The 14444-nt window shown below is 49.5% G+C and overlaps 1 protein-coding gene across 2 annotated transcripts in view; it reads right to left on the reverse strand.

The window, feature by feature from the left end:
- LOC143996645 (sodium-dependent neutral amino acid transporter B(0)AT3-like) overlaps positions 1-14444 on the reverse strand; it is a 159171-nt gene that overhangs the window by 39363 nt on the left and 105364 nt on the right. The window lies entirely within an intron of this gene.

Below are 14444 nucleotides of genomic sequence, written 5' to 3' on the forward strand. Positions count from 1 at the left end.
CCTGAAACCTTGTAACGCTAATGTGCCACATCAAACCGGAGAGGGAAAATGGCTAATTGGGCCCAACTTTGACATTTCCACTTAGGGGTGTACTCACTTTTGTTGCCAGCGGTTTAGCCAATTATTGGCTGTGTGTTGAATTATTTTGAGGGGACAGCAAATTTACACTGTTATACACAGGGCTTTTTTTTCTCAGAAAATAATTGTTGGAACTCACACTTCATGGCCAATGCCCCTCCCTAACCAAGCCCACAACCCTGCCCCCAGCCACACCTTCCTTTAGAGGTGAAAATTACATGATTGCCAAATAGTGGGTGTGATCGAGGCTCAGAACTGGGTATCGCAGAAGGCACAAGGTTCAGAAAAGTGAAACACACAGAGTACAGGGCTCAGGAGTATGTATTGTGCAGTGCTGAGAAGTGCATATCATACAGGGTACAGTAAAGTTCCCTTGTCCTCTCCAAGCAAACAATCCCTCACCCTTCAAAGTAACCATCAATTAGTAGCATCTGCACACCTCTTTGCTTTCCTCTGCGCCCCATCCCCAGCGCCCAACATCCACAGCTCACCTACACACCTCCCCATCCACAACTCGCCTCTTCTGCCCCCATCCACAACTCACTTTTGTACTCCATTAACATCTCACCTTTGCTCTTCTCCCTCCATAGGTGACACCCCCAGTCCACAACTTACCTCAGAACCCCATCTACAGCCTATCCTCACAGCTTCCACCTCTGCACAATCCGCACTCCCCCTTCCCTGTTATCACTCCTGCACAAATCCCCTCCCCTTTCCCAGCTCTACCATTTGCACAAATCCTGCCCCCTCCAAAGCTCTCACCTTTTCACAGATCCCCCCTCCCCCCAGCTCTCTCACAAATCCTCCCAACCACCACACAAAAAACTCTCTCACTTTTTCTCAGCTTGTCCTCCTCCCCCACAGCTCTCTGTTACCTCTTGCAGAATGCAGCCGCCACGGATCTGTGCCCGGATTTTTTTCTCTTCACGGTGACGTTACCTGCAGCTCTGCATATTAGCAATGTAGCACGGATCAGAGGGGGAGTTTCACAACACTTTACTCCTCTTCGTGCTACAGACAGTTGTAACAGGCGGCAGGTTGAGAAAGAAGCCGCCTCCCCAAGCCTCATATTTACAAAAATTGTGGGCAATTGCAGCGTCGGGACCCCCGGGATATCCACCTGTAAAAGTCCGGCCTCATGTGCCTGCTGACACAAGCATACAGCTGGTGGAGGGAGAGAGTCCTCTACCAGCTTCTGTGTTACTTGACAAGCGGGAGAGGACAAGGCTGCCACAGGTGGTGGAACTCCGTTCCCGTACAAAAAAAAGCCCTGGCTATACAGGTTGTACACACACTACGTTACATTGTAGCAAAGTGTTTTTTCTTCAGTGTTGTCACATGAAAATATATAGTAAAAGATTTACAAAAATTGGAGGGGTGTACTCACTTTTGTGAGATACTGTATATATCATAGTAACTATACCAGTTGTAGCCATTGAGCTGTACTAAAAAAAAAAAAAAAGTTTTCAAACATATGTATTAGAATGATCACTCACAAATAAGTACATATAAAGATTTAAATAAATCCTTAAAAAAGTCCACATGATAAAGAAAAAAGTCCTCTCTTATGTGCTCATGTATAAATTGTACCCAAAGAACAGTTATCCACCAACAATTCTTATTGGAATCCGTGCTTCAGAATTGCCACCTCAATGGTGTGCACAGATCTGTATACTATCTGTGGTGCTGCTCTATATACCATCTGTGGTGCTGATCTATATACTATATATTGTGGTGATGATATGTATACTATCTGTGGTGCCGATCTACATACCGTATCTGTGATGCTGAGCTGTATACTCTGTCCTGTAATGCTGAGCTTTATACTCCTGACACTATGGGTGGAAGCAAGTGAAATACAGAAGGCAGAGTGTGTGGATTCTATAAGGGGTGAGGCTTATGAGAAGTGGGATGGGTCAAAAAGGAAGGGCGGGGTCTGGCACCCCCCATCCTAAAACGTCACCAGCTGCCACTGCCTGTGAAGCAGCCAGAGTGAAGCATAGATCAGTGTCTAGACAAATCTAAAGTTGCCCCTGTTGAAGTAAAAGGAGCAGAGCAAGAGGTTGCAACAGCGACGCAGTGGAGACCGAAGTCTCACCCAGTGGCTGAGATGCATTACCAGAAGGAGTGGACCTCTCTACATCAGTAGAATCCTGACATTGCATACATGTGGAGGTTCCTCTCCAGGGACTAGTGATGGCCGAACGGTTCGCCCGGCGGTCGTTTCGCGGCGAATTTCCGACTTTCGCCGTCCGCGGGTTCGAACGCCTTTTTCCGTCGTTCGCCCCGGCGGACTTACGTGTTTAATGTATACAAGAACTTTAACCTTTCGTGACACGTTTATCATGTGTTACAGGACAACCAATTGAGACATGACAGCTCATGGACACTTGGACATTCCCCCTAACCTATAAATACACCCGATCCGGTGGCCATTTTACATTCTTTCTTCTGTCACTGTAGGGAAAGGATCCTGTGTGGAGTAGGGACAGAGAAAACGCTAGCTATTTGGTACACAAAAGTTCTTTTCAGGACTGGTATAGGTGTTAGGTCAGCAGCCTGAGTTTCTTTTGTCAGTTTAGATAAAGGGACAGAGCGCTGTATGCTGCTATTTTAGGGACAGCTCAGCCAGATTAGTCTTTCTTCATCATCATCATCATCATCATCATTAGCTGTTACTATCAGGTCCACAAAAGAGCTGTTCCAGCTAATCGTTCCAGCCTACTCTTTTTTGCCAATTTGTATAGGGACAGGCAGGAAGCAGTGTGTCAGGCAGTGAGGATAATTTTAAAGACTTGCTGTTACTATTAGTTCCACAAAGGTTCTTTTCAGGACTGGTATCAGTGGTACGGTAATAGGCTTGTACACGTATAATATTCTTTCTTCCAAATATAGAAAGAATATTATACTTGACTGCTGCCCTTCTGCTGCAGTCTGCTAATCATTCACAACTCACTTGTTCCACAAAGCTCTTTATCAGGACTGGTAACTTGGTCTGTCTAGGGTGCTACGGTACATAGGCTTGGGTGCGGTACAGTCTGCTGTTCTGTAAGGACCGCTATCGGTCCACAATACATAGGGTTGCCGTGCACTACTGCTGACCGCTGCCCTATACTGCAGCAGTCCTTCAGCGGTATAGGGACTGACGCACAGTCTGCTAAACACTAATACACAACCTGCTTGGTCCACAAAAGTTCTTATAAGGACTGGTAACTTGGTATAGGGTGCTACGGTACATAGGCCTGAGTGCAGTACAGTCTGCTGTTCTGTAAGGACCGCTATCGGTCCACAATACATAGGGTTGCCGTGCACTACTGCTGACCGCTGCCCTATACTGCAGCAGTCCTTCATTGGTATAGGGACTGACGTACAGTCTGCTAATCACTAACACACAACCTGATTGGTCCACAAAAGTTCTTATAAGGACTGGTAACTTGGTATAGGGTGCTACGGTACATAGGCCTGAGTGCGTTACAGTCTGCTGTTCTGTAAGGACCGCTATCGGTCCACAATACATAGGGTTGCCGTGCACTACTGCTGACCGCTGCCCTATACTGCAGCAGTCCTTCATTGGTATAGGGACTGACGTACAGTCTGCTAATCACTAACACACAACCTGCTTGGTCCACAAAAGTTCTTATAAGGACTGGTAACTTGGTATAGGGTGCTACGGTACATAGGCCTGAGTGCGTTACAGTCTGCTGTTCTGTAAGGACCGCTATCGGTCCACAATACATAGGGTTGCCGTGCACTACTGCTGACCGCTGCCCTATACTGCAGCAGTCCTTCAGCGGTATAGGGACTGACGTACAGTCTGCTAAACACTAATACACAACCTGCTTGGTCCACAAAAGTTCTTATACGGACTGGTAACTTGGTATAGGGTGCTACGGTACATAGGCTTGAGTGCGGTACAGTCTGCTGTTCTGTAAGGACCACTATCGGTCCACAATAGATAGGGTTGACGTGCACCACTGCTGACCGCTCACCTATACTGCAGCAGTCCTTCAGCGGTATAGGGACTGACGTACAGTCTGCTAATCACTAACACACAACCTGCTTGTTCCACAAAAGTTCTTATAAGGACTGGTAACTTGGTATAGGGTGCTACGGTACATAGGCCTGAGTGCGTTACAGTCTGCTGTTCTGTAAGGACCGCTATCGGTCCACAATACATAGGGTTGCCGTGCACTACTGCTGACCGCTGCCCTATACTGCAGCAGTCCTTCATTGGTATAGGGACTGACGTACAGTCTGCTAATCACTAACACACAACCTGCTTGGTCCACAAAAGTTCTTATAAGGACTGGTAACTTGGTATAGGGTGCTACGGTACATAGGCCTGAGTGCAGTACAGTCTGCTGTTCTGTAAGGACCGCTATCGGTCCACAATACATAGGGTTGCCGTGCACTACTGCTGACCGCTGCCCTATACTGCAGCAGTCCTTCATTGGTATAGGGACTGACGTACAGTCTGCTAATCACTAACACACAACCTGCTTGGTCCACAAAAGTTCTTATAAGGACTGGTAACTTGGTATAGGGTGCTACGGTACATAGGCCTGAGTGCGTTACAGTCTGCTGTTCTGTAAGGACCGCTATCGGTCCACAATACATAGGGTTGCCGTGCACTACTGCTGACCGCTGCCCTATACTGCAGCAGTCCTTCATTGGTATAGGGACTGACGTACAGTCTGCTAATCACTAACACACAACCTGCTTGGTCCACAAAAGTTCTTATAAGGACTGGTAACTTGGTATAGGGTGCTACGGTACATAGGCCTGAGTGCGTTACAGTCTGCTGTTCTGTAAGGACCGCTATCGGTCCACAATACATAGGGTTGCCGTGCACTACTGCTGACCGCTGCCCTATACTGCAGCAGTCCTTCATTGGTATAGGGACTGACGTACAGTCTGCTAATCACTAACACACAACCTGCTTGGTCCACAAAAGTTCTTATAAGGACTGGTAACTTGGTATAGGGTGCTACGGTACATAGGCCTGAGTGCGTTACAGTCTGCTGTTCTGTAAGGACCGCTATCGGTCCACAATAGATAGGGTTGACGTGCACCACTGCTGACCGCTCACCTATACTGCAGCAGTCCTTCAGCGGTATAGGGACTGACGTACAGTCTGCTAATCACTAACACACAACCTGCTTGTTCCACAAAAGTTCTTATAAGGACTGGTAACTTGGTATAGGGTGCTACGGTACATAGGCCTGAGTGCAGTACAGTCTGCTGTTCTGTAAGGACCGCTATCGGTCCACAATACATAGGGTTGCCGTGCACTACTGCTGACCGCTGCCCTATACTGCAGCAGTCCTTCATTGGTATAGGGACTGACGTACAGTCTGCTAATCACTAACACACAACCTGCTTGGTCCACAAAAGTTCTTATAAGGACTGGTAACTTGGTATAGGGTGCTACGGTACATAGGCCTGAGTGCGTTACAGTCTGCTGTTCTGTAAGGACCGCTATCGGTCCACAATACATAGGGTTGCCGTGCACTACTGCTGACCGCTGCCCTATACTGCAGCAGTCCTTCATTGGTATAGGGACTGACGTACAGTCTGCTAATCACTAACACACAACCTGCTTGGTCCACAAAAGTTCTTATAAGGACTGGTAACTTGGTATAGGGTGCTACGGTACATAGGCCTGAGTGCGTTACAGTCTGCTGTTCTGTAAGGACCGCTATCGGTCCACAATACATAGGGTTGCCGTGCACTACTGCTGACCGCTGCCCTATACTGCAGCAGTCCTTCATTGGTATAGGGACTGACGTACAGTCTGCTAATCACTAACACACAACCTGCTTGGTCCACAAAAGTTCTTATAAGGACTGGTAACTTGGTATAGGGTGCTACGGTACATAGGCCTGAGTGCAGTACAGTCTGCTGTTCTGTAAGGACCGCTATCGGTCCACAATACATAGGGTTGCCGTGCACTACTGCTGACCGCTGCCCTATACTGCAGCAGTCCTTCATTGGTATAGGGACTGACGTACAGTCTGCTAATCACTAACACACAACCTGCTTGGTCCACAAAAGTTCTTATAAGGACTGGTAACTTGGTATAGGGTGCTACGGTACATAGGCCTGAGTGCGTTACAGTCTGCTGTTCTGTAAGGACCGCTATCGGTCCACAATAGATAGGGTTGACGTGCACCACTGCTGACCGCTCACCTATACTGCAGCAGTCCTTCAGCGGTATAGGGACTGACGTACAGTCTGCTAATCACTAACACACAACCTGCTTGTTCCACAAAAGTTCTTATAAGGACTGGTAACTTGGTATAGGGTGCTACGGTACATAGGCCTGAGTGCAGTACAGTCTGCTGTTCTGTAAGGACCGCTATCGGTCCACAATACATAGGGTTGCCGTGCACTACTGCTGACCGCTGCCCTATACTGCAGCAGTCCTTCATTGGTATAGGGACTGACGTACAGTCTGCTAATCACTAACACACAACCTGCTTGGTCCACAAAAGTTCTTATAAGGACTGGTAACTTGGTATAGGGTGCTACGGTACATAGGCCTGAGTGCGTTACAGTCTGCTGTTCTGTAAGGACCGCTATCGGTCCACAATAGATAGGGTTGACGTGCACCACTGCTGACCGCTCACCTATACTGCAGCAGTCCTTCAGCGGTATAGGGACTGACGTACAGTCTGCTAATCACTAACACACAACCTGCTTGTTCCACAAAAGTTCTTATAAGGACTGGTAACTTGGTATAGGGTGCTACGGTACATAGGCCTGAGTGCAGTACAGTCTGCTGTTCTGTAAGGACCGCTATCGGTCCACAATACATAGGGTTGCCGTGCACTACTGCTGACCGCTGCCCTATACTGCAGCAGTCCTTCATTGGTATAGGGACTGACGTACAGTCTGCTAATCACTAACACACAACCTGCTTGGTCCACAAAAGTTCTTATAAGGACTGGTAACTTGGTATAGGGTGCTACGGTACATAGGCCTGAGTGCGTTACAGTCTGCTGTTCTGTAAGGACCGCTATCGGTCCACAATACATAGGGTTGCCGTGCACTACTGCTGACCGCTGCCCTATACTGCAGCAGTCCTTCAGCGGTATAGGGACTGACGTACAGTCTGCTAAACACTAATACACAACCTGCTTGGTCCACAAAAGTTTTTATAAGGACTGGTAACTTGGTATAGGGTGCTACGGTACATAGGCCTGAGTGCAGTACAGTCTGCTGTTCTGTAAGGACCGCTATCGGTCCACAATACATAGGGTTGCCGTGCACTACTGCTGACCGCTGCCCTATACTGCAGCAGTCCTTCATTGGTATAGGGACTGACGTACAGTCTGCTAATCACTAACACACAACCTGCTTGGTCCACAAAAGTTCTTATAAGGACTGGTAACTTGGTATAGGGTGCTACGGTACATAGGCCTGAGTGCGTTACAGTCTGCTGTTCTGTAAGGACCGCTATCGGTCCACAATACATAGGGTTGCCGTGCACTACTGCTGACCGCTGCCCTATACTGCAGCAGTCCTTCAGCGGTATAGGGACTGACGTACAGTCTGCTAAACACTAATACACAACCTGCTTGGTCCACAAAAGTTTTTATAAGGACTGGTAACTTGGTATAGGGTGCTACGGTACATAGGCCTGAGTGCGTTACAGTCTGCTGTTCTGTAAGGACCGCTATCGGTCCACAATACATAGGGTTGCCGTGCACTACTGCTGACCGCTGCCCTATACTGCAGCAGTCCTTCAGCGGTATAGGGACTGACGTACAGTCTGCTAAACACTAATACACAACCTGCTTGGTCCACAAAAGTTCTTATAAGGACTGGTAACTTGGTATAGGGTGCTACGGTACATAGGCTTGAGTGCGGTACAGTCTGCTGTTCTGTAAGGACCGCTATCGGTCCACAATACATAGGGTTGCCGTGCACTACTGCTGACCGCTGCCCTATACTGCAGCAGTCCTTCATTGGTATAGGGACTGACGTACAGTCTGCTAATCACTAACACACAACCTGCTTGGTCCACAAAAGTTCTTATAAGGACTGGTAACTTGGTATAGGGTGCTACGGTACATAGGCTTGAGTGCGGTACAGTCTGCTGTTCTGTAAGGACCGCTATAGGTCCACAATAGATAGGGTTGACGTGCACCACTGCTGACCGCTCACCTATACTGCAGCAGTCCTTCAGCGGTATAGGGACTAAGAGTTTTGTCACAGGGTCATTTAAAAAATGACATGCAGAGGAAGAGGCAGGCCCTTCCGCAGGGGTGGTAGGGGTAGGGCAGGAGCAACAGGCTTGAGCCAAAGTGGGAAGTTGCAGAAGGTGCGTTCAATTACTTTAAAGGATGCACCAGACTTGGTTGAGTGGCTCGCTCAGCCTTACTCTTCTGCACCCTCCTCATCCTCTCGATCTGCACCCTCTTCTTCACTCTCTGCTATGTGCACCCCCAAAGACACTACCACCAACAACACGACCACCACCACCACCACCACATACCTTCCGCTTGAGTCACTGGAATTATTTTCCGATCCATATCAAGAGGACATTTCTGATGCGCAGCCACTCTTGGTATTGGATCAGGAAGAGGAGGTAGCAACAAGCGCTACTCAGCAGTCTGACGCCAGTACCCAGATCAGCCCAAGGAGGAGGTTGGTCCCCGGTGTTGCTGCCTACTCTACTTATAGCGGTGGGGAAGGTGACGTTGATGATGACGTGTCTAGTGATGTCACGTGGGTGCCCACAAGAGAGGAAGAGGAGGGGAGTTCAGAGGGAGATATGGACCAGCAGATAGGGAGGAGAAGCAGCAATGACTTACATTGCACAGCAGGGACAAAGCAGACTGCAAATGTATCAGGAGCGAGTCATCGACCATGTACGGTCACATCTGGCGCTCCCAGGACACCGGCACATGGCTCCGCAGTGTGGGCTTTTTTTAACGTGTCCGCTGCTGACAATAGCGTTGCCATCTGCAATCTTTGCAGTCAACGCGTTAGTCGCGGTAAGCCCAATACTCACCTAGGGACGACCGCCTTAAGAAGGCACATGAGCAGCCATCACCGAGCCCAGTGGGAGCAACGGAACACACAAAGCCACACTGCAGGCTCTCACCGTCCAGCCTCGTCTTCTACTTCTCCTTCTCCTCTCTCCTCACAATTGTCCTCCACTCCACCTTCCATCACGCCAAGCTCACATTTTTCTGCAAAAAGGCAGGCTTCCGTGGGCCTAATGTTTGAGCGTAAAAAAATGATGACGCCGGATAACCCTCTTGCCCAACGGTTGGCGGCTGGCTTGTCAGAACTCATAGCCCGCCAACTACTGCCATATAAACTGGTGGACTCGGAGGCCTTTCGCAAATTTGTGGCCATTGGAACACCACAATGGAAGGTCCCAGGAAGGAAGTATTTCTCAGAGAAGGGCATCCCAGAGCTATATGGCCATGTTCAGCGGCAAGTGAATGTATCTCTGGCACACAGTGTCGGTGCCAAGATACATCTGACCACAGACACGTGGTCTAGCAAACACGGGCAGGGAAGGTATATCAGTTTTACTGCCCACTGGGTGAACCTTCTGACGGCCGTCAAGCATGTAACCCGTGGCACCCGTGTAGATTTGGTTTTACCGCCACGGATTGCATGCAGGCCTGACTCTTCTTCTCCTCCTCCTACTCCATCCTCCTCCCTCTCCTCCTCAGCTGCCTCCTCCTTTTCCGCTGCTAGCGTCTCTTCCACTGCACCGCCCAAGCTCCCCAGAACCTATTCCACATGCCAGGTGAGACGTTGCCATGCCGTGCTGCGTCTGTTGTGCCTGGAAGCAAAGAGCCACACTGGCCCGGCACTCCTTTCAGCTTTGCGTTCACAGGCAGATGAGTGGCTAACACCGCTCAATTTGACAGTTGGTAAAGTGGTGTGTGACAACGGTGCCAATCTGCTTAGCGCATTGAAACAGGGCAAAATCACGCACGTGCCGTGCATGGCACACGTCTTAAACTTGGTCGTGCAGCGATTCCTTGTCAAATACCCTGGGGTCCAGGACATCTTGCGGCAGGCAAGGAAAATCTCGGCCCATTTCAGAAGATCTTACACGGCCATGGCTCGCCTTGCTGACATTCAGCGGCGACACCATCTGCCGGTCAGACGTCTTATTTGCGATTGCCCGACGCGATGGAACTCAACCTTCTATATGCTTGATAGGCTGCTCCAGCAGAAACGTGCAGTTAACGTCTACCTGTATGAACTCTGCGAAAGAAACGGTTCTGGGGAGCTGGGTTTTTTTTCACCGCGCCAGTGGCTGCTCATGCGCGACACATGCAGACTTCTGCGGCCATTTGAGGAGATCACCAAACTGGTCAGTCGCAGCCATGGCGCCATCAGTGACATGGTACCTTATGCCTTCTTTCTGGAGCGTGCATTGCGTCGTGTCATTGATCAGGCTGTGGAGGAGCAGGAGCGGGAAGATGAGGAAGTCGCAATGCTGGATGAATTCCCAGGGGGGGCTACTCTATCTGAGACAAGTCAACAACAGGAGTCTGATGAGGAGTCAGAGGAGGATGGTGCCGGGGCGGATGAGCAGGAGCAAGAAGAGCATGCTTTAAACCTTTCTGGGATCCCTGTTGTGCGAGGATGGGGATAGGAGAATGAAGAGGACGACATTATCCTGGATGATGAGCAGGAGCCAGGCCACCACACCGCTTCCACTTTAGTGCAAATGGGGGCCTTCATGCTCCAGTGTTTTAATAGGGACCCCCGTATAAAAAGCATGAGGGTCAAGGACCAGTACTGGGTGGCAACGTACTTAGACCCCCGGTACAAACACAAAATGGCGGAAATGTTACCGCCGTCGCAGAGGGCTGTCAGAATGCAGCACTTCCAGGCCTTGCTTCGAGAAATGCTGCATTCTGCTTTTGCGTGCGCTGGCAGAGGAGCAATTCCCACTCCCAGAGAAGGATTTGCGGGTACCAATCCAACAGCGCCTGCAAGAAGAGGCCGGTTTGAAGATGTGTTGGTGACTTCGGATATGAGGTCATTCTTTCAGCCGACCCATCGACAGGTGTCATCCGGATCCAGCATCAGGGAACGCCTAGACCGTCAGGTGTCCGACTACATTGGGTTAACGGCCGATGTGGACGCTCTGAGGAGTGATGAACCCCTAGACTACTGGGTGGGCAGGCTTGACCTCTGGCCAGAGCTTGCCCAATTTGCAATCGAACTGTTGGCTTGCCCCTCATCCAGTGTCCTGTCCGAAAGGACGTTCAGCGCAGCAGGGGGGATTGTGACCGATAAGCGTACTCGCCTAGCTCACCACAGTGTTAACTACCTCACATTTCTAAAAATGAATGAGGCATGGATCTCGGAGGAATTCAACACATGTGATCAGTAGACCATGTATATGTCTATAAACAATTTTTGGAATCAAGCACACAGACCTTCTTAATTCATTTGGCTCACTTCCCTGACCCAAAAAAGCACACCGTACTATATGCCCCTACCCTCCTCTTTGAAGAGGTTGAGCGGTGTCATATTTCTACTGGGGCTGCTTATTATGAGGGGTTCCCACCATCCCTGTGCTGTGCTGACTTCCTCCTGGGTGTTCTTATTATGAGGGGATCACACCATCCCTGTGCTGTGCTGACTTCCTCCTGGGGGTTCTTATTATGAGGGGATCACACCATCCCTGTGCTGTGCTGACTTCCTCCTGGGGCTGCTTACGGTGCTGCTGTCAGCGCTGTATGTCACGGAGCTGCTGTCAGCGCTGTATGTCACGGAGCTGCTGTCAGCGCTGTATGTCACGGAGCTGCTGTCAGCGCTGTATGTCACGGAGCTGCTGTCAGCGCTGTATGTCACGGAGCTGCTGTCAGCGCTGTATGTCACGGAGCTGCTGTCAGCGCTGTATGTCACGGAGCTGCTGTCAGCGCTGTATGTCACGGAGCTGCTGTCAGCGCTGTATGTCACGGAGCTGCTGTCAGCGCTGTATGTCACGGAGCTGCTGTCAGCGCTGTATGTCACGGAGCTGCTGTCAGCGCTGTATGTCACGGAGCTGCTGTCAGCGCTGTATGTCACGGTGCTGCTGTCAGCGCTGTATGTCACGGAGCTGCTGTCAGCGCTGTATGTCACGGAGCTGCTGTCAGTGCTGTATGTCACGGAGCTGCTGTCAGCGCTGTATGTCACGGAGCTGCTGTCAGCGCTGTATGTCACGGAGCTGCTGTCAGCGCTGTATGTCACGGAGCTGCTGTCAGCGCTGTATGTCACGGTGCTGATGTCAGTGCTCTGTATTACGGTGCTGCTGTCAGTGCTCTGTATCTCCTGCACCCTCTTGTTTGCCTACCCTGGTCCCTGACCTTCCCTCTCCTCCATTGCCTTCATTAGCTCCATAGTCCTGAATTGTCAGAACAATTTCCCAAATAAAAAAAAAATGCTTGTAGTTATCGATCCCAAATTCACCTCATACATGTATTATGCTATTGTCCAGGTGGTGGGACTACGTGCTACCCCCTAATAATTACCCCGTGGCCGCAAATTCGACCTAAAGGTTTGCGAAATTCGCCTCCCATTGAAGTCAATGGAGCCCGCGGCGAACGGTCGTTTTCGCGAACGTTTGTGCCCGTTCGCGTTTCGCGTTCGCGAAACGTCCCGTCGGAAGTTCGTCCATCACTACCAGGGACCATCAGCCCACCTACTGAGAACAGGGAAGACTTTAAGCCCCAGTCAGACAATTACTTCAGCAATAGGATCTCCTAGAGATTCAGAGTGGACTTTTGTACCGGAGGGCTCGTATTTAAGCTGAACAATGAAACGTCTTTCTTTTACCAAAAATTTTATTGGAGAAAAACAGTATGGTGTATACAGATGTAGCACTGACCCCCGAAAAAGCGGCTGGTTTAATTGGGCTTAATGTTACCTTCTTGACCTTGTGTACGTCTAGGGGTTTCCCGAGGTAGATGGCCCAAAGAACTGCAGAAACTGACACTGGATCCACTTTTGGGATATTTATTTGAGAACAAGTAGACAAAACAGTCTCTCATTAAAGGGTGGAGGGTTGGGTAGGAAGTTCAGGTACTCTTGGAACTGCAAAAGATAGGAAGTCTCTCACTATAGAAATCCAGAGAATTAGCGCTCACTGGATTCTCACAGCTACCGGATAGACCTCCTCTCTCTAGGCCTAGCAGCTGATAGAGTGTTTGAATAGAGCAAAGTCTCTGCCACAGACTTGAATGTAGAACACTTGAACAAAGTCTCTGCCACATACTTGAATGTAACTGAGGGATGTAGGTAAATTTAGAGAGCTATCATACGGTACCAGTATCTCGCAGCCGTTCCGGCGATACCGTATGAGTGTAGATTCACTTGGTGTCTTTCAACTGAGCCTCCAGGCTCCTTCTGAGAAGCCAGCCTTATGCGTGGCCTTTTTCCCGAAGAGTCCTCCCCTGGTTGCTTCTCCAGTTGCTGGGCCTCTCCACAGATGAGACGGAACAGGTCCACCTTTGAATCCTCCTCTCAGTTACTTTGCCTCAGGCTAGCCAGCCCCGAGACTTGGCATTGGATGGATCCGCACCCCAGGCCATGAGGGCCATGGGGGCTGGTCAGGAGAACCAGGACCAAGCAGACAGAAAGATCTTCTGGACCGGAACCCAGAAGCACGGGATGTAAATACCTTAAGTACCCTCTCCCAGAATGCACAGCAAGATGACACTCCCACTGGGCTGATTCCAAGAAAGAATGGCACTCAATACGCCTAGCTAAACTGCGTTCTCACACTTGCCAGTGGTGACAGCGACACCTGTGGCCAACAAAACCCAGTGCAATCCAGCTAGACTGGTACCTGAAACCATAATTTGGGATAATTGACCCTAAAACCCAACTGTGGCTTTAGGAATTTTAAATAGAAAAAGAACATAGCGCGTGTGCTTCAGGAGCCGGCGCTACACAGGCATTGGTTCTGACACATAAGGTGAGTATTAAGTTGTGTTACAATCAGGGTTTGAACATAACATACCCATGCAGAAGTTGTATGAGTCGTATACGAACACCAGTGAGTACGTAACAAAAAAATACATAAAACAAGAACATGACCTGATGAACAGAGGGATTAAATTCCCATATTCCCAGATACAGTTCGGCCAGAGATTTTGTACATTACAAGTCGACAACACCTTTCAACTCTTGATTCCACAGTCCATGGACCTAAATACTCTGCCACGTCGTACATAGCGCGATGGGGCATTTTGGGGCAGACTGGACTGAAATTCATACCCGCCGATATTCATACTCCCCAGGATTGTCTGATTCAATACAGCAGGTTTGCGTCAAGTTTCAGAATTGTACACTACACAAAAAGTTGCCCAAACACACTACTCCCCTTGAGATTT

This window comes from Lithobates pipiens, unplaced genomic scaffold (genome assembly GCF_037356315.1).
Source record: "Lithobates pipiens isolate NorthernLeopardFrog02 unplaced genomic scaffold, aLitPip1_a1.2 Scaffold_19, whole genome shotgun sequence".
Lineage (NCBI taxonomy): Eukaryota > Metazoa > Chordata > Amphibia > Anura > Ranidae > Lithobates > Lithobates pipiens.